Here is a 25,994-nt window from a genome sequence, read left to right on the forward strand (position 1 = left end):
TTATCAATATTGTTTATTTTGTTATACAGGACTGTCTCAGAAAATTAGAATATTGTGATGAAGTTCTTTATTTTCTGTAATGCAATTAAAAAAACAAAAACGTCATGCATTCTGGATTCATTACAAATCAACTGAAATATTGCAAGCCTTTTATTCTGATTTATTGCTGATTATGGCTTACAGCTTAAGAAAACTCAAATATCCTATCTCTAAATATTAGAATATCATGAAAAAGTATACTAGTAGGGTATTAAACAAATCACTTGAATTGTCTAATTAACTCGAAACACCTGCAAGGGTTTCCTGAGCCTTGACAAACACTCAGCTGTTATAAATCTTTTTTTTACTTGGTCTGAGGAAATATTAAATTTTATGAGATAGGATTTTAGAGTTTTCTTAAGCTGTGTTCATAATCAGCAATATTAAAAGAATAAAAGGCTTGCAATATTTCAGTTGATTTGTAATGAATCCAGAATGCATGACGTTTTTGTTTTTTTAATTGCATTACAGAAAATAAAGAACTTCATCACAATATTCTAATTTTCTGAGACAGTCCTGTATATATATTTTTTTACATTCATTTATGACTGGGAGTGGAAATGAGGCTAGTGCACGAATGCACACATATAGATTATTTCTTCAGAACGATTAATGTACCTATGCATTTGTAATTATTTATTTATTTTACATTCATTCTTTTATTAACATCAAGTAATAAAAAAACAATGCCAGCACATAGTTTTCCTGATTATGTTCAGTCGCATGTTCAGTCGCATTACTTTAAACAATGAAGCACCGATATTAGCATTTATGACTTTTGTAAATGTACAGTATCTGTAAAAATGGCATTTTATTTGGTGGTAAAACATCATCCTACCCAACTGAGTCTTCCTAGTGTTTACCATAATAGTTGATTATCCTACAGTCACTAATATTCAGAACATCCTCATGTCATTATTGTAGCAAAGCAATGCCACACTGGCTGCTAATAAGTCAACAAATATTAAGTAATGTTACAGAACATCCATGGCAGATTGGGAGCAGGGAGTAATAAGAGAGGAACTAATTAAGAAGAGGATTTGGATGGATGGATGGAGTTAGGCATGGAAGGCATCAATTTGAAAATACATATAAAAAGATTTCTAAAATCAATTTTCTAATTACACACAGCTTATTATATTCCATTTCATTGTTGGTTTTATCTGCAATATTAAAAGTAAGTGTTCCTCTGTACGTTATAGCCTCAAACCATATGAACGCGTCTGCATTGCTGCTGATGAAGCAAACTCCACCTTCCACGTGTGACACATTGCCCCGTCACACCCACCCACAGGCCTTGGCTCTATTGTACGGAGAGGAATTAACTCCTGTCAAGACACACACACACACACACACGTACCAGCACAAACATGTACACACACACACACACGGCTACATCAGTGCACACAGGCGGGTGAAGCCATTTGTCACTATGGCAGCTTATATTTCATGCTGCCATATATATATATATATATATATATATATATATGTCAGCTGGGCTTCAGAGCAGATACGAAGCTCTTCCTGGTGAACACACACACACACACACGCAGGTATTAGGGAGTATTTACTGGAGAGCATCCTGCCAGTGTAATTCAAGTGGGAAGTCCATTAGAGCAGAGAACGGCTCTTTTCACAGCAGAAGTCATGGTAATGAACTCCGGCAGAATTCCCCCGCAGTTCCATACATCAACGAGCCACGAGCAGCATTTCTATCCATCGGGGAGAGATGGTGGCGCTGTGAAAGAAAAATTTTAAAAACGCCTGTCTCAGAAAAAAGGGAATGTTTCAGTAGATTTTAAGTGGCATCAGAGATGTAATTAAATTGCGGTACGAACATCTATTTGCGGTGTATTTCACAGTTGCAACAGTTTTACTCTCGTATCCGGGAGCGTCGGCAGCGTTTTACCATCACGATTGATAACCGTGATGCTTTGATTGCATCGTGCTGCATGGCTCTCGGTGATTTGTTGTTCTGTCTGCCTCTCATAACGGGCCACCTTCTAGACCGTGGAGTAAATATTGTGTCCGCGTCAGCACTTTAGTGTTGCATCATCGAAACCACTTGCAGTCAATAAAAAGACAATAACACCTTTTCTCTGACTTTGCTTCGGTTTTATAAGCATACCCTGCTACATCATCTATTTTACGTTAAATGGGACCTTAATGTACTAAATAAACATCATGTTGTATTTGACTTGTAACCAGTGAATAGGACCATTAACTCATCTTCATTGAAGTCTTAGATGCGTTCTTAGATGATGTAACAGTTTCCGGGCCGTCACCTGTGGGTTTCCCCAAAAAGCACCAAGGATCAGCCAACACCACCGAGGTTCGGTTCGGGAACATTCTTTATTTTCCAGCAGACCGCACGACGGCACTTCTGCTCACTCCTACACTCCAATGATGATTACCAATCAGCCAGCAGTTGAGGCCTAATTGGAGACTCCACCCCCACAGCTGCCACAGATGAGTTCTTAGATGCGATCTTAGATACAGTCTTGGATGGGTTACATGTCATTTAATTTAGCTGATGCTTTTATCCAAAGCAACTTACAATCCTGTTGCAATCATACACTGTATGCTAGCAACAGGGAGCAATTCAGGGTTAAGTGTCTTGCTCAAGGACAAATCGACTAGGGTGGGGATTGAACCTCGAACCCCCTGATTGAAAGATGGACCTGCTACCCACTGACCCACAGTCACACCATGCGGTTCTTAGGTGCGGTCTTAGATGCGTTCTTAGATGCGGTCTTAGATAGTTTGCCCTTCCGCTCTCTTGCCAAACACACCTGGCTGTACTCAGGTGGTGTCTACATTTACGGCCCCTGACATCATCATTGCATCATCGTCATCATAATCATTTTGGCAATATGTAAACATGATCAACAGCATTTCATTATGATCAGAATAACTTGATCTATGGCCAGTAGCATGATTATAATTTACCCACATGGATGCAATATGGTATCGATCAACACAAATCAGTGTATTGGCTTGATTTTGAGTATTGATGGCTACACAATTATAAAAAAGGATAATCTTTATAGGGTGTATTTAATGCATTCATGTTGCGACAGTTTGGTGTTTTCAATGTGGAGATGCACTTACTGTACTCATCTTTCCAGTCTGTACACCTCATCACTCAAATCATGAAAGATTGAACTTTCCAGAAGTGAAACTTTAACTCCTCTTATCGCGCAATAACCTCCATATAAAAAGTTAACCGTAAGGTTGAACTTCAGCACCCTTGGTTGCATCTAATAAACACAATGAAGGACAACGAGCAAAAGAATGCCTTTTGTATGAGAGAAAAAAAGATTTGTTTTCAATCACAATAGGGTAATAGCACTATTAAAGTTGACATAATTACACTGGTAGTTTAAATATACTCACTGCCATCTGGCTATTGGAATATTTAATGATGCACATTAAAACACCAGACAACCCTTGGCGGAGTTTCTCATTTTTATTCCCCCATTCTCTTTAAAGAAATTACGGCCTACAAATAATCAGATCGCCAGGTCCGGACCGAGGACGCTGCAGTTTGACTGAAAACACGAATAGGAAAATGCAGCTTGTTTTCACGCCCTCCACAAATTGGGCAACCAAAGTGTTCAACTAACTCCAAAGTGAAAGTTTTTGTTTTAAAGAAACGATGCATGTGATGAGCTGAATTGAAAAAGGAAAAAACTGATTGAAAACTAGGAATTCATATTTTTCCCGAAAAAATACCAAAACGCACAATAACTAGAAATGTTCCCTAGTACAGTCGTCTACCATCAAAACATATTGGGCATATTTCAAGCAACACTAAATGCAATAAGGAAAAATATGCATTGGTTCCGAAATGGATCAGTCCATTATGGTCGTATTAATTATTAAGACAAAAGACCAGTGTGTCTTATTGGATAACAACATTAGAAAGAGCCACAACTGATTTGGTGGGAACTCTTTTTCTGCTCGCCGACCTGAAGGAAGGGAAATAGAAGAAGAATATACCTAGTTATTATATTCCCTGAAAATGGGAAAAATATTGAGTTTGTATTTTTCGGAAAATCTTTTTTTGGGGGGGGATTGTTGTCGATCGCAAAGACAAAACAAATGGGAAACGTCTCCGCATGTCACCTCTGTATTAATTATATATATATATATATTTATATTAGGGCTGTGAAACGATTAAAATGTTTAATCGGGTTAATCACAGGTTTTTGTGGATTAATCATGATTAATCACATATTACCGATATTCTCGGTATATTTTGTGAGAACATAGAGATTTATGACAAAAGACGGATATATACATTTATACATTCTTCTATACAATGGTGCTGCAACTCAGCAGTTATTTAGCAGTTTTCTTCCATATGGAACATTAATACATCTTCATCCTAAATAGAATGTTTAACCCTCCTGTTACCTTTCGGGTCAATTTGACCCCATTCAATGTTTAATGTCGGTGTTCTTTGGGGTCAATTTGACCCCAGGCTGTTTTTCACTGTCAAACATATCAGAAATATCAACTTTTTTATTTATTTAAAGGGCTATTTAGGTAGTCAACAAACAAACATAAAGTACCTAACACTTAAACTTGGGAAGCAATATTAATTCTAATAATTTTCTGGAGGTTTTAATTGCTGGGGTCAAATTGACCCCGAGGGTAAAATATGTTCGTAAATGTAAAGGTAACAGGAGGGTTAAACAGAGCATTTTTCTCTTGTTTGTCAACCATTAACTCCACCATGATACAATCTAAAGGTGGACAGATTGACAAGTGACTTTTTTTTTGCTCGGTCCCAATGCGCGCGCACGGAGCTCTGTGGCGCGCGAGACGTTGATCGATAAGTGTTAACGCAACGCGAAGAGACAGAAATGACATGCTGCTGTGGAGATACGATCAACAACAGACGTTTAGTTTAATAAAGAACAAAGACGTGCTATAGAGAACATGTCAGGGGGCGGGCCAATCTTTTTAATGTCATGCGATCTACCAACACTACGCCGCGATCGACTGGCAGGTCGCGATCGACGTGTTGAGACCCCTGATCTACAGGAAGTAAAAGTCGTAACAAGGTTTCCGGAGGTGAACCTGCGGAAGGATCATTACCGATGAACAGCACGACCGTCTGCATGAGAGCGGACATAGTTCAGATTGAAGAGGTGTATTGGAAGCTCATTTTGCAAGTGACTTTTTTTTCGTCCCGACGACCAACAACAGACGGATTGGAAGCTCATTCTGCGCATGCGTTAAATGCGTAAAAAAAAAAAAAAACTAGTTAAACCTGTAATTGAATTAACGCGTTATTTTTCACAGCACTAATTTATATATCATATTTGTTATGGTGAGCAGTGCAAAGGACCCAAATGCAGCAGGAGTTTCTCAAATAACAGAGTTTATTTCCAGGACAGGAACACAGACAACACCACACAGGAACAAAAAAACAATCTAACAAACAGAAAGACACAGATTAAATACACAGGGGAATGATACACAGGTGGAGACACAGGTGGAAACAATCAGGGCGTGGCTGGAAACAATCAGGAAAGAAACAGACAAGCACAGGGAGGAAGAGCAGGGAAACAGGAAACGAGACAGCGACTTCAACATAAAAGAGGAAACACTCAGATCCTAACAATATTACCCTTTATGTTCCACCGTCAGGTTTGCCCTCTTCCATCCGGTATTGGAAATCGGTAAGTGTCGATAACTGCTAATTGGTTAAAGTGAGGAGGGAATGGGTCAGGAAGGAGGGAAGGAGACAAGTCTGTAGCGAGGAGAGAGGGAAGGAATGGCGTAAGCCATTTCATATAGAATATATGCGTGGTTACATCAGTGAATGGGACGTCGTAATTCATGCAATGTTGTGGTTGAATCTGTATTTTTTGACACAGGCATTCGATAAGAAATCAGGAAGGAAGACACAGTGGAACAGAACACGCTTCTTTTTCTTCTTCTTCTTCTTTTGGAGGCTTTGACAGAACTGAGCGGCGAAGAGGGAGGGATTGTCTCTTTCACTAATCCTATCCCATACCAGTTCTATCTTGAATATTCTGGAAATTTACAAAAAGCGCCAGAGGAAGGAAGGGAGGGAGGGAAAGACGGATGAAGAAAGAAGGTAAAAAAAAAAAAAGAAGAAGAATAAAAGCAGAGGCATGTCGGGTCAGAAATGGAAATTCGACCTCCATTGAAATTCTGCAGCGGCGGTCCATCAAAGCCCGGCTTGGACATGGTCCGCTCAGCCTCACTTCTGTATATCCAATGGGAGCGAGACAATGAGTTTAAGCCTCTCTTACGCTTAACACTGCTCCCCGATGCCTCGGCCGCTCTCCAGTTGACGTCTCACACTCTTAATCTTCGCCACGTTTGATCAGGAGGTTCTAACGATGGGTTTATCCCGGCATTAGTATGGAGGAGGCGGCCCGTGGCCGGAAGAAGACGGGGGCTGTGCACTGCCTCACACTTTAACACGTACAGTTTAAAAAAAAGTGTTTTCTGTGAAATACTTCGATATTTATGAGTCGATAAACGGTTTATTTGGGCTTTTTACAAAGTAAAGACTCCTGTTAATTTTCTGTAAAAAGAGGATGTGAACTGACTCATGTTAGAGCACTCCCAAGACGTGGAAACAGCCTGAGGTCGGCTGTCTCGAGAAGTACATTTTGGGAAGAAACACACCATCAAGTAACTTCATACTCTGCTATGTGATGAGCCAGAGTTATAGATTACAGAAGAAGAAAACACACATGATACAATGTGCAACGTAAATGGATTCGCGTTTGGTCCGTTCTGGGTGGATACGGGAAACTATGGTGCTGTGTTTTGTTATTTTACTTCTTCTCAAGAGCAACGGTGGCAAAAAAAAAGCTCATCTCGCATACCGCCGCACCCACAGGTGCTCATTCGTGGCTGCGTGCTGAAGGCTCTCTTGCGGGTACCTTTTTTAATGGCCGCTCGCTCCTTCCACGGCCGACTCCGCGCTCGGCCCTCCTCACGAGTCCCCGCTTGGGGTTGCAAGTGATGTCACAGCTGAGGGCTCTACGGCCGGAGACACAGGCTGTGTTGGAAGTTGCATATTAATGTGCTGAGTTTCCCCACAAGGTTTTGTGAGACTCTGGTGGGTGGACCTCTGACCCTCTACGGAAGCCCGGGAGGATACTCCAATGGGAAGGAAATGATGAACATTTTAAAGTTCTGCATAATGATGATTTACTTTTTGGTTCTTTAATTATGTCTAATTTAATTAGATTTGAAGACTTTTTGCAAGTACCATATTTTTTAATAACAGAGTTTTTTTTACTTGAATTGATCATATCACGAAACACATTGTAACGAATATATGAACGGAGATGGCCCAAAAGTCCTACTCTGAGGCAATTTTTTAAGTCGTTCATTTAGGCAAAAATTCTTGTCCACTAGTTTGAATAAAACTGCACTTGTAGTCTTAAACTTCGTAAAAACAGAGACAAAAGAGATAAAAGGGGCACAACTGGTAAATGACAAAAAAATTTCCACTCCATCCATCACAGGAACCAGATATGTTTACCGAGCCCCTTTATCCCCCCCCCCCCCCCTCATCCCGCCACACACACAGGGAAGGTTACACCAATCGGAGACGATAACCCAGTTCAGGTGTTTATCGCACACATATTTTGACAGGTTTAAAATTGGGGCTTCACTCCCTGACACAAATGTATGCATAAACATAGAATCACACAGAAAGACGGGAGTGAGTTGCAGCTTTGAATGATTCAGTGCCAGCCAGCCCACAAATATGTTAAATGGATCGTCTGACTCTCGTCTGTGGGGATCTTTGATGATTCCCCATCTTTATAACCTGGTTTCTCAAAGTATCGAGGTCAGTAACGTACATATGTTCATCTGCACTGTTTCAGAGTGGTGGTGGTGGGTAGAAGAGTTCCTGTCATAACCCGGCTCTGGAAACACACAGGCACAACCTAATGAGGAGTGGCTTTAGAATAGAAGAGGAAAATTGACTTCTTACACCACAAGTGTACTTTGCCTAATTAAGGCCGGACCGCTCATGTTAACGGGCTGGACTGTCAGGACAGCAGGATGTAATTCACCGGCACTGAGGCGGCTTGTTAGGTCGGCCAATCGTGTCGCACGTCCCGGTGCGAAACCCAATGTCAGTACTCTGAACTTCAACCCAACAAAAACAAGAATTCCTCAAACTGTCTTCATCCAATGTTCGGATTGATATGAAATCACGGAATAACGTGCGTACGTATTTCAACACACCAGTTCAGCAAACATGTAATAATACTAGGGCTGTCAATCGATTTAAAAAAATTAACTAATTAATCGCACATTTTGAAATTGCGATTAATTCATCGCGATTAATCGCAATTAAAAGTTAAAAGTTCATTCTTTTTAAAGACCAAACTTCACACAGAGCTGTGTTTCAAAGTGGCTCCTACCTATAAAGTGCCAGCGAGGTATTTAATATTGTGGATGATAAATTGTTTCTTCAGTGAAACATCAGATTAGTAAAAAAAAAAAAAGTAGGCCTATATTGAGACCCCATTGGTCCTGTCATCTTTAACACTGAACAACAGCAGAACCAGTGGCCTTGGTAAACTGACTGACATTCAAATATGTCCTGTTCACCCTCTGGAGGCTGGGGGCATTTTCTCCATTTTACAAAAAAAATTTAATTCACCTTTTAAAGGCGTTTTCATATGACACATACCCACGTGTTCTACATCAAACATTCCAGAACAATCTCAGCTCTATTCAATGAGGCTCAGTTGTCCTGTTGCCGTGTTCTCTGCTCTCTGACTGACAGGCTGCTATAGAGCCTCACCCGTGAGGTGGGAGGTCCTTTGTGATTTACTGAGTGTTCATTGGTTGTTTTTTCCCCAAAATGTTGACAGACAAACGGATTGACCAATCACGGTGAAGGTTTCGTGTGACGAGTTATTTCCGCGCCGCGTCCCCCGACACGTTGCCCCTTCGTTCCTCTGTGTATCAGAGGGGGAGACGGGAGGAAGGAGAGCAGGAGGAAACCCGACTGATTCATCCACGAGTTTAAACTGATTTATGCTCCTTATTTTCGCGGAGAAATAATTGTTTTAAAAACGGAAACAGTGTTAAACCGTACTGCCGCGGTTTGACACTCGGTTTGAGTGTAAAAACTTCAACGAACACCGGAAGTAAACAAAGTTGCGTTAATTGCGTTAAAATATTTTAGTGCGTTAACGCGGCCAAATTAATCGCATAGATTAACGCGTTAACGCTGACAGCCCTAAATAATACTGTTACTTTCACACTCTGGTGCCTTAATGGCATCAAGCATGCACGGGGGTCAGCGTAACCTTGTGAACATCCCGGAAGAGAGAGAGAGAGAATCAAAGTCAAAACGTTTTTAGATGGAGAGCGCAAATAGTAAAGAAGCGTGTGTGGTTCAGGAGGGATGAGAGGTTCTCCTTTGAAAGATGAGAGCGATATCAGTTCCTTGAAATATTGGTGGAAGAAAAAAATTGACATGCATAAATTGAGGGAGGAGGAGTGGGCAGACAGTCGTACTTTGCTCTTTTGAGTCTCTGTGTCTAAGCGAGACGCAAAATGAGATGCAAACAGGGAGGCAGAGCGTCGGATGAGGAACTGAGAGAAAAAGAAGAAACGGGTAAAAAATAGATCGACATTATTTCACTAGCCGAAGACGAGAGGGGGTCAAAGTGACGAGAACAAGGGCGCCGTTCAAGCCGAGCGCGAAAACTTTATCGACAAAAAACTTCCACCTTCCTCGATGAAGAGGCGGAGGAAAAGAAGACAACAACAACAACTTTGGGCAAACTGCCTCGGCGGTCCATCTCTCTCTCTCTTTCTCTATTCCTCACTTCTTTCCGTCCACTAAGAAATGATGACGTTAAATCGCGGCCGCAAGTCGTTGATCGCAGGCCAATCGGAGCGACTTCTCAGCATTTTCAACCCGCCGTCGGTTCCGGTTCCCCGTGAACGAATGTGACAACGGCACAACAGAAGTGGGACGAGTCGTCGGATGAGGGGATGATGGACCGAAAGGGTGCCAGATAAAAAGGAGAAAGACGCCCACTCACTCTCTCTCACACACACACAGATGCAGACGATGGGATGAAGATAATAACATGTCAGTGGCGTTCGTGGCTCTTCGGGGAGGTGCCGTAATGTTTTTTTGTTTTTTGTATAACCACTTCTCTTCACTGCTTATCTTTTCATCTCCCGTCTTCCTCCAGTAGAGTCTCGCTGCGGTCCCCAGAGTGGATATGAAACCGTCAACAACTTGTCACGGCCCCGCACACCTTTTGTTCAGCTGTCAGAGCATGCACGCACACACACACACACACACACGCACGCACGCACTCACACACGCACACACACAGAATACCTCCACATTCATCTCCCACTTTCTGCCACATGAATGCGATCGACTCAACCGGAACAAAAGACCATTTCTTTGTTGAATTAGATTAGGAAACAAGGGAACATATGCCCACACACACACACCACAAGTATGAAGCAACACACACACAGTGTATTCCATCAAGTTTTTGCTGGAATTGGTTTTCTTTGCGCAACTAATTATCTTTGTATTCTCCCCATCCAAAGTAATCACTGCATCTCCAGGTTCTGCTCTAAACACGGCCCGTTCTGCTCCAGTTGTACTGCGTCCCCGCCGCTGTCACCTCGTTCCGTCTCTTTGCGCTCCGACCGACAATCTTCCAGACAAACACCTGGCGACCTGACCGTTTCTTTTCTAAACGCACCACCTCTGAGCGGGCGTCTTCCTGTCGACTCCTCCCGACTCTGCGGGAGAAAAACAAAGCGTAGCTGGAAAAATATAGTTTTTTATTTATTTTACTGATAGCGAGTTTGTTCTCCGGTCCAAGTGCTGCTGAAGATTCCTTTCCCATCGTTGTGCGGGAAAACTTTTAGCCCGTCAAGATGCAACTGTGAGTATTCTAAACGACAATAACCCAGCTCACGGATGACGAACGGGGCTTTACACGACAAACCGTGGTTGAATCCACGTGGTTCTCATTCGGCGCACTAGAGGGGAACCTAGAGCGCTCTGGTTTAACCGTATGGAACCACTGACCACGCACTGGTAATCGACCAGTTGGGAGGGAGACATGGCAGACGTGCACACATTGACGACGTCATTATCTGGTACAAAGAAGACAGCAATAGAAAGCACCCTCTGTAGCTCTCTATTTCCTCTTCCAACTTTAATTAGGGTCCGAGCGACAGACGAAGTCTGACCGAGAGGAACCTATTGAAATTGTTAGGGTTCTTATTATTAGGGTCCGAGCGACAGACGAAGTCTGACCGAGAGGAACCTATTGAAATTGTTAGAGTTCTTATTATTCTTCTTCTGGATTTTTATTTTTGAACATTGGGGGCATATTGGGGGTATGTATCATATCCCAAAACTCACCAAATTTGGCAAGCTTGTCAGGCTTGGTGAAAATAGACGGATGACACCGACTTCGAAATTCGGCTTTCAAAAATTGCTCTCTAGCGCCACCTGGAAGTTTGACCGGCGACGCCCCTCACCCAGTTTGTTCAAATGACTAGCTTTTATTTTTCCCAAGTCCACTTGGACCTGCTCTACAAAAAAGCCTCTCAGGACCCTAAGCTCCGCCTACTTAAATTTTCCGCCATATTTTTTTTGGTGAAAACACATCAGTGGCGTTTGCTCCGACATACGGGGTCCAATTCAAACCAAACCTATTGGAGATAATGATCATGGAAGCTATATCATCTAAGATCTATCATCGTTTTCCAAATATATTATTGTGCTAAGCATCTATGGCCGAACGAACATTTTAGGGGCGTGTCCTGTTTTGTAATGCTCATAACTTCAACACTATTGGGAGAAAAAAATAACAGACTGTCAGGATATGTGCAGAAGGGAGCCTGAAATATTCACAGCAAATGTTGTGCAATTTGAACCGTAGGGAGCGCTACAATAATTCACCAAAGTTGGCCGTTTTGGGCGTTTTTTGGCGTTTTTTGCTTGATTTGGCCCTTTTCCACTTTTTCCCCATCGATTATTTCTCCCACAAAACGCCAACAGAATCGGCTAAAAATCAGTTTTATAGAATCTCAAGACTTGAATAATGAACACTGTGAAAAAAACGGACTTTTCGTCGTTAGAAAATTTACGTCTTTTTACTGCCAATAATTTTTTACTTTCTGTGATTTCTTTATGTTAAAAACTATTGCTTAAACTCATCCAATACTTCCCCAAAAAATCATGTGTGATGCCAGTCAAGGCCTGAACACATTCACACGAAGAAACAAGCACATTTCTTGGAGGAACACCTATTGATCACCTATTCAGAAGTAAAATAACCACATTTTTCTCCCCAAAATAATGTGAGCGGCTACGGCTGCCTGTAAATCAGCTGGCTCATAGCTCAACAAGATAAGTGTTGGTCTGGACACCTGGAGAAGTGTGTTCGATTCCAAGACAAGGCAGCTTTTTTTCATCACTTTTTTTTTTTACATGAGGTGATCTATACTTCACGTAGGGACACACGACGCATGAATATGTTCACGTAGTTAAAGCGCCACCTAGTGGCTCAACTGGACTTCCTTCAGTGCGCCCCAAATTTGTTTGACTAGCCCGTTATTTAGAATGGAATAAGAACTCTCTCTCTCTCTCTTTTTCTCTCTTCTCTCTCTCCTCTCTCTTCTCTCTCTCTCTCTCTCTGTCTCCTCTCTCTTCTCTCTCCTCTCTCTCCCTCTCTCTACTGCCCTCCTCGCTGGTCTGATACGGATCCGTATTGCCCTCTTACGTCATTTTCAAAATGAGCTATATTGATAGACAGCCAAGAGCAGTGGTCCTCAAACTAAGGCCCACCTCCACATTTGGCCCGGCCCTCTGAACAATACCAGAGGCATTATGATTTTTTTTTCAGTCTGGCCAGGCAAATCCTAGACTAGCCCGTTATTTAGAATGGAATAACTCTCTCTCTCTCTCTCCTCTCTCTCCTCTCTCTCTTTTCTCTCTCTCTCTCTTCTCTCTCCTCTCTCTCTCTCTTCTCTAACATAACTAACGTCAGTAAACAGCTGGTCGAGGCTTTTAAATCACGGATTTCGTGAATTTTTGTTTATAGGGACACATGATGCATGAATATATTCATGTAGTTAAAGCGCCACCTAGTGGCGAAACTGGACTTTGTCGAATCCGCCCCAAACTTGTCGCGCTCGTTACAAGTCACGGCCCGAGTCGAGTCCGACCGGCGCGCCCGGGTCCTCGGCGCGGATCCCCCGACCGGCGCGGGTGAGCGAGGACCCGTTCGACGCTGCTTGCAGCTTTAATTCCGCATCTTATTTTAGAACATTGGGGGCATATTGGGGGTACGTATCATATCCCAAAACTCACCAAATTTGGCAAGCTTGTCAGGATTGGTGAAAATAGACGGATGACACCGACCTCGAAATTCGGCTTGCTCTCTAGCGCCACCTAAAAATTTGACCGGCGACGCCCCTCACCCAGTATGTTCAAATGACTAGCTTTTTTTTTCCCAAGTCCACTTGGACCTGCTCTACAAAAAAGCCTCTCAGGACCCTAAGCTCCGCCTACTTAAATTTTCCGCCATATTTTTTTTGGTGAAAAACACATCAGAGGCGTTTGCTCCGACAGACGGTGTCCAATTCATACCAAACCTATTGGAGATAATGATTATGGAAGCTATATCATCTAAGATCTATCATCTTTTTTCAAATATATCATTGTGGTAAGGATCTATGGCCCAACGAACATTTTAGGGGCGTGTCCTGTTTTGAAATGCTCATAACTTCAAAACTATTGGGGAAAAAAATAACAGACTTTCAGGATATGTGCAGAATGGAGCCTGGAACATTCACAGCAAATTTTGTGCAATTTGAACCGTAGGGGGCGCTACAATAATTCACCAAAGTTGGCCGTTTTTGGCGTTTTTTGGCGTTTTTCGCTTGATTTGGCCCTTTTCCAGTTTTTCCCCATCGATTATTTCTCCCACAAAACGCCAACAGAATCGGCTAAAAATCAGTTTTATAGAATCTCAAGACTTGAATAATGAACACTGTGAAAAAAAACGGACTTTTCGTCGGTAGGATATTTCCGTTTTTTTACTGCCAATAATTTTGTACTTTCTGTGATTTCTTTATGTTAAAAACTATTGCTTAAACTCATCCAATACTTCCCCAAAAAATCATGTGTGATGCCAGTCAAGGCCTGAACACATTCACATGAAGAAACAAGCACATTTCTTCCAGGAACACCCATTTTACGTTCGGTGTTACACTATTGCCTTTTACGTTCGGTGTTACACTATTGCCATGCCAACCCATTCTTCCCATCAAACAACGAAGGGGCTTTGGAGGGACTAAACATGCTCCCTGTGAAAATACCCTTGGCAAACACATTAAGAATCAAAGATGTAGTTACCAGATAGGATTTTTATTCTTCAAAAATGGTAATTTGATCCATAGCGCCACCTACAATATTCAATTAGGCAGCCCCGGTGCTACGTTTGACCTACATGTATAACGCTGGGTAGGTATATGTAACACAAGTAGACGGAAAGAAAAGTCTCTTGGCACCATGCTCTAAACTGTACCGGATGTCGCCAATATTGATTTCTGTTTACAATATTCAATTAGGCAGCCCCGGTGCTACGTTTGACCTACATGTATAACGCTGGGTAGGTATATGTAACACAAGTAGACGGAAAGAAAAGTCTCTTGGCACCATGCTCTAAACTGTACCGGATGTCGCCAATATTGATTTCTGTGTCACTGTGTCACATTTAGTCAGTTCCACCTCCAGGCATCCACCTGCGTTTCATACTCCAGGCCAACAGGTGGCGGTAATGCACCAAATATATGGATGCACACCTCTGTTAGACTGAAGAAGAAGAATGACATGAACAACAACACTGTGGAGGCAGACGCGGTCTGTGACGGTAAGAATTTCAAATGTATTACAATGAACTACAATCCAACAATAATTAGTCATGGCAGTCTCTTGTTCACGTGACCGCTGTAAAGTCCGCCGTGTTTATCCGGTGCTCTTTCTCCGTGTGACTGTAAGAGGTTGCTCAATGCTGTGCTACACGAGGAGCTCCATGCTACAATGCGACTCTCCATTCAAATATATAATGGTTTCTCCTGTACGCCAGTCGGCATGAACACATAAATACTGTGGATATTACGTTACATAACCGCAGTGAAAGAACGGTGAACTCTGAACAGAGAGTCACGGTGTGTCTTTTAATTCACGTCACGTTATAGTGCATGTCTTCGTTGGTTTTTTGACTGGGGGGATGCGGGGGAGTGACTTTTTCTTTGCTCCGTCCCGATGCGCGCAGACCAGCGTCGGAGCTCTTTGGCGACCACGTTTGTTTTCATGCTTAAGTACTTCTATTTAGTCATTTATTTTAATGCAGGACTCTAATAAAAATCAGGTACAATATGAACGTGGCTGCATCACGATGTTTGCAAGTCAAGTCACGTGATAAATGTGTTCTGATGCAGCTTGAAGGTGCATGCAGTTAATCATGTAGCTATATTAACTGCTCCACAACCATTTGAAAGAATAATTACTGTTTACTTTGCATATTACGGCTGTCATACAACATATACTCAATTAATACATGAAGTGTTATTAGAGATAAAACTACCAGCAGCTTATTAAAACTAGTAGTGATGCTAAAGTGAATTACTTCAACTTGAGCCATTATTTTATTTCAGAATTCTAATGAGTATATGTTAAATATTCTTTAACTACTCTTTAAGAATATTAATACCATTTGGTGTTTTTAACCTGTATATTGTTTACGAGATCTGTATACTTTCATCACCAATGTTAGAACCAGAGAACACCAGAATGTAATGAAGTTTTTAACTAGGAGGTTATGAATCCCACCAGGCACAGTGGATCACTGGAACACACGCTGGACCTGACACAGACAGGTGAGGTGCTCATCTCCCAACTGTCTCTGATCCTGCATCAATGGCCCAGCTCAGTCTCCGAACAGGTGTTGGGGACACATCCCGTGTCCAGCTGTTCATCTCTCTAGTGCAGACACTATAGAGATGTTTGGACTGCAGTATAATGAGCATGGTTGCCCCCAGTTCCTGTGGACTGGGACCAGCACAGGACCAAGACTGCCCGACCTCCTCCAGAGCAGTGCATCCACTGCACAGTCATCGTAATGGTGCTCAGTATTAATTATTAATATTATGACAATATTTGAATTTTATTTTAAGCAAATCTGTAACTTTCTTTAAAATAATTACACTGCAGTCTTGTTATTGGTGACCTCAACTAGGCCCAGAATTATTTTCATGAGATATCACCATGCGGATTTCGAATGAATTCAATTTAAAGTTAGCGAAAAATAAATATTATTAATATTATGACAATATTTGAATTTTATTTAAAGCAAATCCGTTACTTTCTTGTTTATTCTGTTTCTTTATAGGACGTGGCACTAAGGAGGATTGTCCAGCCGCAGGTTTGTTATGTTATTGTGCTTTGAAGTTTATGAATCATACCAGTATTTGCTTTTTGAAGAGACCAATTGACACCATTATTGTTTCTGCAATTTTGTTTTCCAGATGACGCTGAAGAACCGTTACAAGCCGCTAACACCAGTCTGCTTCAGCAGCTTGGTTGAAATGGAGATTGGATGATGCACTGTGCCCAACTAATCATACACGTGATGCCTTGAGAGGTCGGGGTCAGATTGTGAGTACTACTGTTTTCCTGATCCGATGTGAGGTCAAAGGTCAGGGATGTCTATGTGTCCAGATTGTAATGCACTCCGAGACAAATTTGTAAATTGTGAAAATGGGCTATACAAATAAACTGAATTGAATTGAGACGTCAGTGCACAACTCAAGACGACAAGCATTTATGCATTTTACATCGAATTTACATGACGCGGTCTATACTTCACGTCGGGATACACGACGCATGAATATGTTCACGTAGTTAAAGCGCCACCTAGTGGCTGAACTGGACTTTTGTCGAATCCGCCCCAAACTTGTCGCGCTCGTTACAAGTCGCGGCCCGAGTCGAGTCCGACCGGCGCGCCCGGGTCCTCGGCGCCGGCTCCTCGGCGCCGGCTCCCCCGACCGGCGCGGGTGAGCGAGGACCCGTTCGACGCTGCTTGCAGCTTTAATTTAGTTTTGAATTTCAAATTCAAACACAATATCAGCTTCACAATTCCCCACAATTCCCATATGTGCGCCATGATAATTCCCATCATGCATTTCTGCTGACCCTCCTCAGCCCACATCGACAGTTCCGAACTGAATGTGGGATTATTTATCGAGATTGTGTAGAAGTTAAGTGACATCTCGATTAAAATGAGTCTCGTCATCTCGTCCATCCATCGTCTACCTTTAGACCCGCCTTCGAGGTCAAATACAATTAGACGAAATATGGTGGTTCAATGTCTCGACGTGACAGAAACAGTTAACCCCAACCCTAACTTGTTTTAATTTGTTTTAACTTAATAGTTGGTACAATACTGAGACACTTAAAATGACAGGCTTGTGTGAAGAACGACGTCTTTCATTCAGACACAAAGCCAAACAAAATGGTTTAACCCTCCTGTTACCTTTCGGGTCAATTTGACCCCAGGCTGTTTTTCACTGTGTCAAACATATAAGAAATATCAACTTTTTTATGTATTTAAAGGGCTATTTAGGTAGTCAACAAACAAACATAAAGTACCTCACACTTAAACTTGGAAAACAATATTAATTCTAATAATTTTCTGGAGGTTTTAATTGCTGGGGTCAAATTGACCCCAAGGGTAAAATATGTCAGTAAATATAAAGGTAACAGGAGGGTTAAACATTGAATGGGGTCAAATTGACCCAAAGGTAACAGGAGGGTTAAATGGCGTAAAATTTCACATCATCAAGAATCACCCGAGGAAGAACGTTCAAGATGCCGGATGTTCGGTGGTCGCTTTCATTTCTTTCAACCCTCAATCAGGCAATCTGTCCCTGTTTTTCGTTTTGTTGTACGAGTGGGTATCTCCCACATGTAGGGTGCTTTTGGTGTGCGTCTCCATGGGCCTTTGCTACGCTGAGGAAGAAGTCCTCGACAAAAGACAGTGAAAGTTGGACGCTACTGCCGGCTACTTAAAAAGTGCTGAGGACTCGATTACAACTTTTCGAAACAGTCATATGAGACTTCAGAAGGCAATCTCGCTCGCTTAAGTGCTCCGATCTCTCTCAACTATCCTCACAATCGTACCTTCTCGCATCATCTCACTTCTGATATTGGGCTCATTTTCGATGCATTTTTTGTCTTCGTTCACCGTCTATTCTCTGCACCTCACCTACACTTCTCAACTCAAGTCCTGTACTCTTGTTCTGACCTCAACTCTTAACTCCCATACTCGCATGTAGTTCTTTTTGTAAAGTGCCTTTGAAAGGCATCATGTTTTAGGGATTGTACCAGAAAAGCTCATTTCTAGTTTATAAACCTTTATAAAAAAAAGAAGATCTCTAGTGTACCATGCTCAAATATTTCAGCCGCTTGTAAATAGTGTGTTCTGGTGGAATATACTTAAAATGGTCCTCACATCGATTCTTCATCGAGCTCTAAAGGAGTGGCCCTCAATCATTGACCCCAAGACCTCCGATCAGTTAGTTTTCATTTCACATCACGGACCAGGACGTAACTCAACTACAGTAAAACAGGTAGAAAATGTATTGAATAGTCTGCATCAATACTGTTAAAACTAGAACACCTTTTAGAGAACCAGTGTGTGTCCCCTTAAACTTATTTACAAATCACTGGGCCACGGTGAATCCCGTGGTTAGCCTATTTAATGTTGAGGAACTGAAAATAGAAAGTCATTAGGGCTAGTCACACTTAAAGCTGGTGTCCTGCTGCGTTCCGCTCTGGTGGTTAACGAGCCGCGGCTATCACGGAGCACGCCGGCCCTTTAAGACCACCGAGAACGCGTGAGAACCGCTGAGAAGGTCTGATCCCTCGGATGCCACGAGGGAAGACTTCTGTTGTTGATTTATTTCTTAATGTTAAGCCTGAATTACTTGTGTGTATGTGTGTGTGTGTGTACCTGTGTAATAGAATTTTAAATGGCATTATGTTTGGGCTTCACACCTGATGGAAAAAATAAAGACAAAATGCATTTTTTGTAAGTATATTTTGTATAGAGCTCATTTTATACCAATAAAAGAAACATACTATCAGTGGTGATGATGAAGGATGTAATGTGTAAAGCACAACAACCAAATTAAAAACAACCCGGCCTTTTTAATGTAAACCTGTAAAGTTTCATCACTGGGCCGTGTGCGTCACAAACTGAATCCCCCCCCCCCTATCTGAGTAGAGAAGACTCACAGAATGTGTTTTTATTTCTTTTAAATCACTTCATAAGACTCATTTTAACAGACTGGAGTTCGTGTGATGTCGTCTTTTCACTGCTTTTAATTTATTTTATTTGTCTTATTGTTTCTTTTCCATTTTTTTCATTGCATTTTCGTTTTATTTGTATGGATTTATTTTGCTTTTCTCCCCCCCCCCCCCCATCTCATTTTGTCTTTTGTTTTTATTTTATTATATTGCCATGTATCCCGCTTTTGCTTTGCTTCGTCTGTCAAAATACATTGTACACACAGGTTTTGAAAAAGTAGCATATAAATAAAGTTATTAGTGGGTACGTAGACATACAGAAATACAAACAAGGGGCAATCATTCACTCATTCCCGTTATTATGTTTGTCAGCATGTATGAAAATCCTGCCGTTTCCTCAAAAAAAAAGCAGAAATTGGATGGAGCCAGACGCGTTAAAGCTTATTTATTCCCACAGTTCCAGTGCAAAGCCATCCACCACCTCCATAAAGTCAGAACTGGAGCTCATCAAGCTGTATTTAATCATGAACTCTTTCATTCGGATTTGTTCTCCACTCACCGACAACGCTGCGTAGAAATCTATTCGACACAAAAAAACAATAAGAAACTTCATTTCTTACATTTTCAAAACCGAGCGCACACAGAGCAGAGATACTGAGGAGGATGGCAAATATTTAAATAAAATGGGAATATAACAGTTATACTGGGAGGAGAGAGCGGGACTTTTGTTTTTTATGATAGAAAGCTTTCATTTATTATTATATATTATTATTATTGTGACTTATTTAGCTGTTGTTTAAATTAAGTCATGATGTAACAAATTATCATTTCTTTGCTGACACTAGACGTTTGACAACGTTTTTTTATTTCTTCCATCGTTCGCTCCATATTGAGAAACAATATACAGAGATGTCTATAAAAGGATGTTTCATCTTTTCCTTTATGAACCACTATTTCAAAATCAAATAAAGTACAAGTTCTTCATCGACCAATCCGTCTGTCCGTCCTCCACTCGCGCCCCTTTTTAAACTCTCTCGCTCTTTTTTCGTCTCCCCTCACCTCCTTCAGTGGACGCCCAGCTCGTCTCCTGACCGTATATCTTTTTTTTATATTCTTCTTTCTCACCTTTCGTGTTCACATGCTCGGCGTCCGTCTCAATTATGTCATCTTTTATTCTCTTCTCCTCCTCGCTCTGTTCCGGCTGCAAAAAAATTTGAAACGAGTGATTTAGTCTGAGTGTCAGTCGGTTATATTCTCAGCAGACTTCTTGCAACAGGGGAAATGTGGGTGTTGAATGAAGATGAGTGACAATACTCCGGTAACCACTCTCGACATTCCCTTGAGCAAGGAGCTGACCACAACTCCATCGCTCAGAGGTCGACGACTGAAGACCGTGGCGGGATTTGCAAAACTCTCAGAGGTGAATGTGCATGAATTTGAAGCAGGTCATTGATAGAACCGCTCCTGGATAAATGAGGGGTTTGAATAAAAATGAGAGTTTGGAATTGATGTGGAGGCACTGCAAAAAGAATGAAAGAATTAGGTGTGAAATGAGAAATAAATAGAGACGGAGGCTTAGAAACGACCAATCATTTCTCACAGAGGGGCATCATGGGGTAGTCCAAGTAAGGGGGGATGGGGAAGAAATAATGTAAATTATCTAATAGTATTAAAGTTCATTGTATGCATGTTTGCAATGTATATCATGACTATTTAAAACTTCAGGGAGAAACATTTTTTTTACAGTTTCATGGTGGAGCTTGTGTCACATACCATATTTAAGGAAGTACATAGTTCCACCTACACTCATGGTAGCAACTCGATCCTGCTGATTGAAGGCTCTGTTGAAGGAGATGCCTTTGAATGTTACAGGGGAAGAACCTTACTGTAGATTTATGTGTATTATGGGTCAAAATCTGAATGTCATGCATCATGTGCTTTATTAAAAGTCCTGGTTATTAAAGTGTGTAACTCTCCGAGTCCAATCACTCTAACAAAGGGGTTGACATATGGGATCTGGTGGATGTCCAAGCAAAAGGTATGACCTTTTGCTCCGGTGCTCAGTCCAAGCAAAAGGTATGACCTTTTTGCTTGGACTGAGCACCGGAAACATTTCAGAGATTTGTTTAAGACGTTTTTTGAGACTTTGCAGCATCCTACATTGATGACATCATTTTAAGCCGGATCAGGGAGGAGCTTGTCCAACTTGCTGAGGTCTTTCAACGCGTCCAGTGATGGTCCAGTCATCAACGCTAACAAGTGTGACACTGCCAAGCCGGAGTACCAGTACCTTGGCTATGCCATTGGAGGTGGAGTCATCCGTCCTCAGGTTACACATTTGCTCATTATGTAAATAAACAGCATCAGTTTTCTGGAAAGGTCTATCTTGTGTCGGCCTTCTACCACTTTCCAAGGCGCTCCGGTCAGGCTTCACCACACAATGTGTTGGCCTCTTGCACGACCTTACAAGGCCTCTGCTGAGCAATGAGGCAGATAGAAAAGATGGAGTCCATGAGGGCTAAATCACTATGGAGCACATTATTTTCTTCTTTCATTTCATTTTCTGCTTAAACCACAGGTGGATTCCACTTGATTAAAGCTTTTATGAGGTTCAAATCCCACTGCCGCCAAACCTTTTGTCCTTGAACTTTAAGGTAAAGGTCAGTGCCATGGCTGAGCAAGGCAGATTAGTTTGAACTATTTCTGCAAACTTTTCTAAATGGAGCATTTATAAGTTGTGTCCCAAGCTGAATATGTGAGTTTTCAACATTTGGAAATAGTTCTGGTCAAAGCAGAGACATGTGAAACATGCTGCTTGTCTCACTGAGCTAATAATAGCACTGGATAGCAGCGCTGACCTCTGCTCGTGTCATTGACTCCTGAATGTGGGAGAACGGGCTCGTTCTTTAATCAAAGGTATTGCAATTCCAGCCACTAATGCATGACGATGTGTCCCTGGGCCAGACACTTAACCCTGATTTGCCCTCGCAGACTGTTCCTGCGTGTGAATGTCGTATACATGTTAGATAGTCCTGATGGGCAGGTGCTACCTTGCCTGGTAGCTCCTCCCATCAGTGTATGAACGAGTGTGAATGAGAGAATGATGACAAGTTGTGTTAAAAGTGGTCAGAAGACTAGAAAAGCGCTACGCTAGTACAGTCCATTTCACATTTGCTATCATTCTCTTGGATGTAGTATTGAAATGATTAAAGGGGAAAACAGTAAATACCAATAATGTTGCAATTCATTGTTCTTCTTGATTTGTATATTGAAGGAGGAACATGTATACAATGTTTCTGTAATTTGGCTGGATTGTGTGGGCTCATTAAGGAGGACTTTGAGTTGGACACACCTTGTAGATAAGTGGACATTCCAGTTATTGTCTTATATACCTTTAGGGGGTGTTTTAATGTCAACCCATATGCAATAGGCTTATATTGGACTTTTTATACAAAAAGAAACACGGTATAATGGTGACAATGTAGGCTGACAATTACGTTCCCCCGATGGGGAGTTGTTTTGCCAATTATTTTTGATGTACAACTTTATCAGGATGCATCTTTTTCTTTTTACAATTTTTCACCATTTTATTGTTTTTAATGATTTCATTCGATAATGAGCCATAAAGAATCCCCCTGATGTATCTTTAAAACTGTGATATGACGGATACATTCTTGGTTGCATTTGGGGGAGCCTTTGGAATTGGAGTTGTTGCGCTGATGTATATGGCCAAAGAAATATGGACTTTACAGTATCCAGCCCCTCAGGGTTTACTCTTGCAGCACATTGACATCTTTGTATTAGATTGACCCGGCCTCACAGCTCCCGATGCAGTTTCTGCGGCCCTCTGGAACCACTGTAAATACATCCTATAAATGTTTTATTTTCATGGGACTATGGATGCTTTAGAAGTTGCAAAGGTAATTTCCAAAATGTCTAAAGCAATCATTCCACCGTGGCACCTCAACCTGATTGCGGAGCCTCCTAGGAGCATGCATCTGTTGTGTGTGCATGTGTGTGTTACGATGCCCGAGTTCTTATCTTTTTTAATTAATGTGATCTCTCAGCTGACAACACTATCCAAGCCAGCTGTGTGTATGTATGTGCTTGTATTCTTTTTGACTTGGCTGGTTATCTTTTTGCAAAAATGTGGACCACTACAACCTTATTCAACCTTTTATTGATTTAGTGTCTGCCATGCTTAGCTCAGTATAGCTCACCTGGTGCTGGGCAAAGCGGAGGGAGATAATTGAGGAAAGAAGGATTAAAGTTTAGCCATGAAGGGTACAAGATTTTGGAATATCGATAGTACATTCTAGGAAAAAAAGGGGATTGTCCTGGTGTATCTTGGCAAAACCTTTATTGCTTATTGATTGAATCTACTGCAGCTCTAAAGGGCAAAGGTAGATACAGGGGTGGTTTTGGACAAGAACACTATTTTTAAGGACAATTGGTATCGTTTCCTGATGCATGTGTGGGCAGTTGGCGAGTAACGTGAAGGTTGGAAAGGTGTACAAAAAGTATGATGACTATTGAGCATGCACCTGTGGACTGTATTACGTGTGGGGAACCAATAGGGATTGGGAATATGTGACAATTTCATGTGGAAAAATGTGTTTACAAGTGACATCAATTTACTCGATTGTCCCCTTTAAACTCAAGTGTTTCTCAATGTAATGTTGCCTTGTTTGTCAGAGGAAAACATGGGGAAGACATTGAGAACTTTAATAAAATTAAGATAACTAAGGTACTTAGGACTTTTATTTTTATTTTATTGCACTGCATTCCAAAACTATGCCTTTTTTCGAAATCTTTGCTGATCCGGCTTTTATATCAGCTCCTATAAATACACAAACCAGAGCACCTCTAGCGAGCCAGTATTGATTGTTAAACCAATAGCTCTAATTGTATTCAACGAGTGTTTCCTATTACACAATGTTATCTGCAACTGATTTGGGACAAGAAGACAAAACAAAAGAAATTAGAAAAAGCAGCAGTGTGAGCTGAAAAACTTCAGGCAGCCAACTGGAGGGAAAACAATCAGAAAGTTTAGGCAAAGGTTTCAAGGGGTGGGGGGTAGGGTTTGTGTAGAGCAGGGGTACTCAACTTCGGAGGCCAAGAGGGCCACATTTAAACCACAACAGGTGCAAAGGGCCACAAATTATTATTAACATATATTTGTACCATTTTATTCACTGTATTTACTACTGCTGTTTAATATGCTGTCTTGCTAGTCATTTTTAATGCATTCCAAAGCATCATGGAATATTTAACAAATATTCTCAATTTCAGGAACAAATGTAGTGTAGCGACTGCGTTTCCAAGGATGACAAGTGTTGGTCAAGCTGATGTTTTATTAACACTGGAGTGAATAGCTTTGCATTGATGCCATTGATAAAGTTTGCAATTGCTACTTTTCCTATTGAGAGCTCTGAGTCTGCATTTCACAAATATTAATAACAATAACAATATAACAAACAACTGTTTACTTATTCCTAGTGAGAGCTCTTGGTCTGCATTTCACAAATATTAATAACAATAACAATATAACAAACAACTGTTTACTTATTCCTAGTGAGAGCTCTGAGTGTGCATTCTTTTCACAAGTCCTTTCAGATCTGGTTGTTGCTCAGTTGTAGCTGCTCTGAGATAGTCTGCCAAATGTCTGTCAGTTAGACTGGAACGCTGCTTTGATTTTATTATTCCCATGGCAGAGAAGGAGCTTTCACACACATAAGTAGATCCAAAGCAGGTCAGGATTTTCTGAGCACACAGGATTAATGCAGGGTTTGTGTTCCTCAGAACACAGGATATCCAGAATGTGTCAATGCTCTCCTCCTTGTGTCTCTCTTTGAGGATGTTGTTGTGCTGCAGCTCTATGAGTTGTTCCTCAAACGCAGCCCTTTCGACTCGATTTTACAAACAAAATTAAATTCACCTTTAAAAGGCTTTTGCATATGACACATACCCATGTGTTATACATCAAAAATTCCAGAACAATCTCAGCTCTCTATATAATGAGACACTATTGACCTCAGGTACAAGTGGAAAGAAAAAATATGGCCCTAAAGCTGAAAATGTAAGTTCGATTTCTAAAAATTCTTCATATCTCTTCTGAAAACACACCTTTACTCATGTGGACCAACTGTTTTGGTGTTTAAAATTGGTTTCCCAAAGTCATGGGTTCACAAAAGCAGTGAAATATCTGAATACAATGCTAGATACATGTAAAGATGTCAAAAAACAAATTTTGTATTATCGTTTGTTGAGAAGAAATGATGTGGTCCGTCACACATTCACCAAAATGATAAAGATGGGACTGAGAAATGACTTAATATTGCAGATAAAGTTTCATGGGATGTGTGCAAATAAAAAAATGTCCATTTACATTTTTTCTTCTTCAAATAAATGTATTATACATGACAAAAAGTAAACATATTCTCCATAATATTCATGTTGAGAAATAGAAAACAGAACACAAATATTGATACAGAATATTTACAATATGGCTTCACTATAATGGCATCATGTCATCGTGTCATGGTCCTCCGGGGCACGA

General features: G+C 41.2%; 1 long non-coding RNA gene across 2 annotated transcripts; it reads left to right on the plus strand.

Moving 5' to 3' along the window:
- Positions 1 to 14,980: 14,980 nt before the first annotated feature.
- On the plus strand, positions 14,981 to 16,917 carry LOC130209186 (uncharacterized). Of its 2 annotated transcripts, XR_008834563.1 has the most exons (4): positions 14,981 to 14,996; positions 16,118 to 16,250; positions 16,518 to 16,550; positions 16,654 to 16,917. It is a non-coding gene; the product is annotated as an uncharacterized LOC130209186 (long non-coding RNA). The 2 variants fall into 2 exon arrangements; XR_008834562.1 differs by lacking the exon at positions 14,981 to 14,996 and having other exon boundaries at positions 16,078 to 16,250.
- The last annotated feature ends 9,077 nt before the right edge of the window (positions 16,918 to 25,994 follow it).

Source organism: Pseudoliparis swirei, chromosome 19 (genome assembly GCF_029220125.1).
Source record: "Pseudoliparis swirei isolate HS2019 ecotype Mariana Trench chromosome 19, NWPU_hadal_v1, whole genome shotgun sequence".
In the NCBI taxonomy this organism is placed as follows: Eukaryota; Metazoa; Chordata; class Actinopteri; order Perciformes; family Liparidae; genus Pseudoliparis; species Pseudoliparis swirei.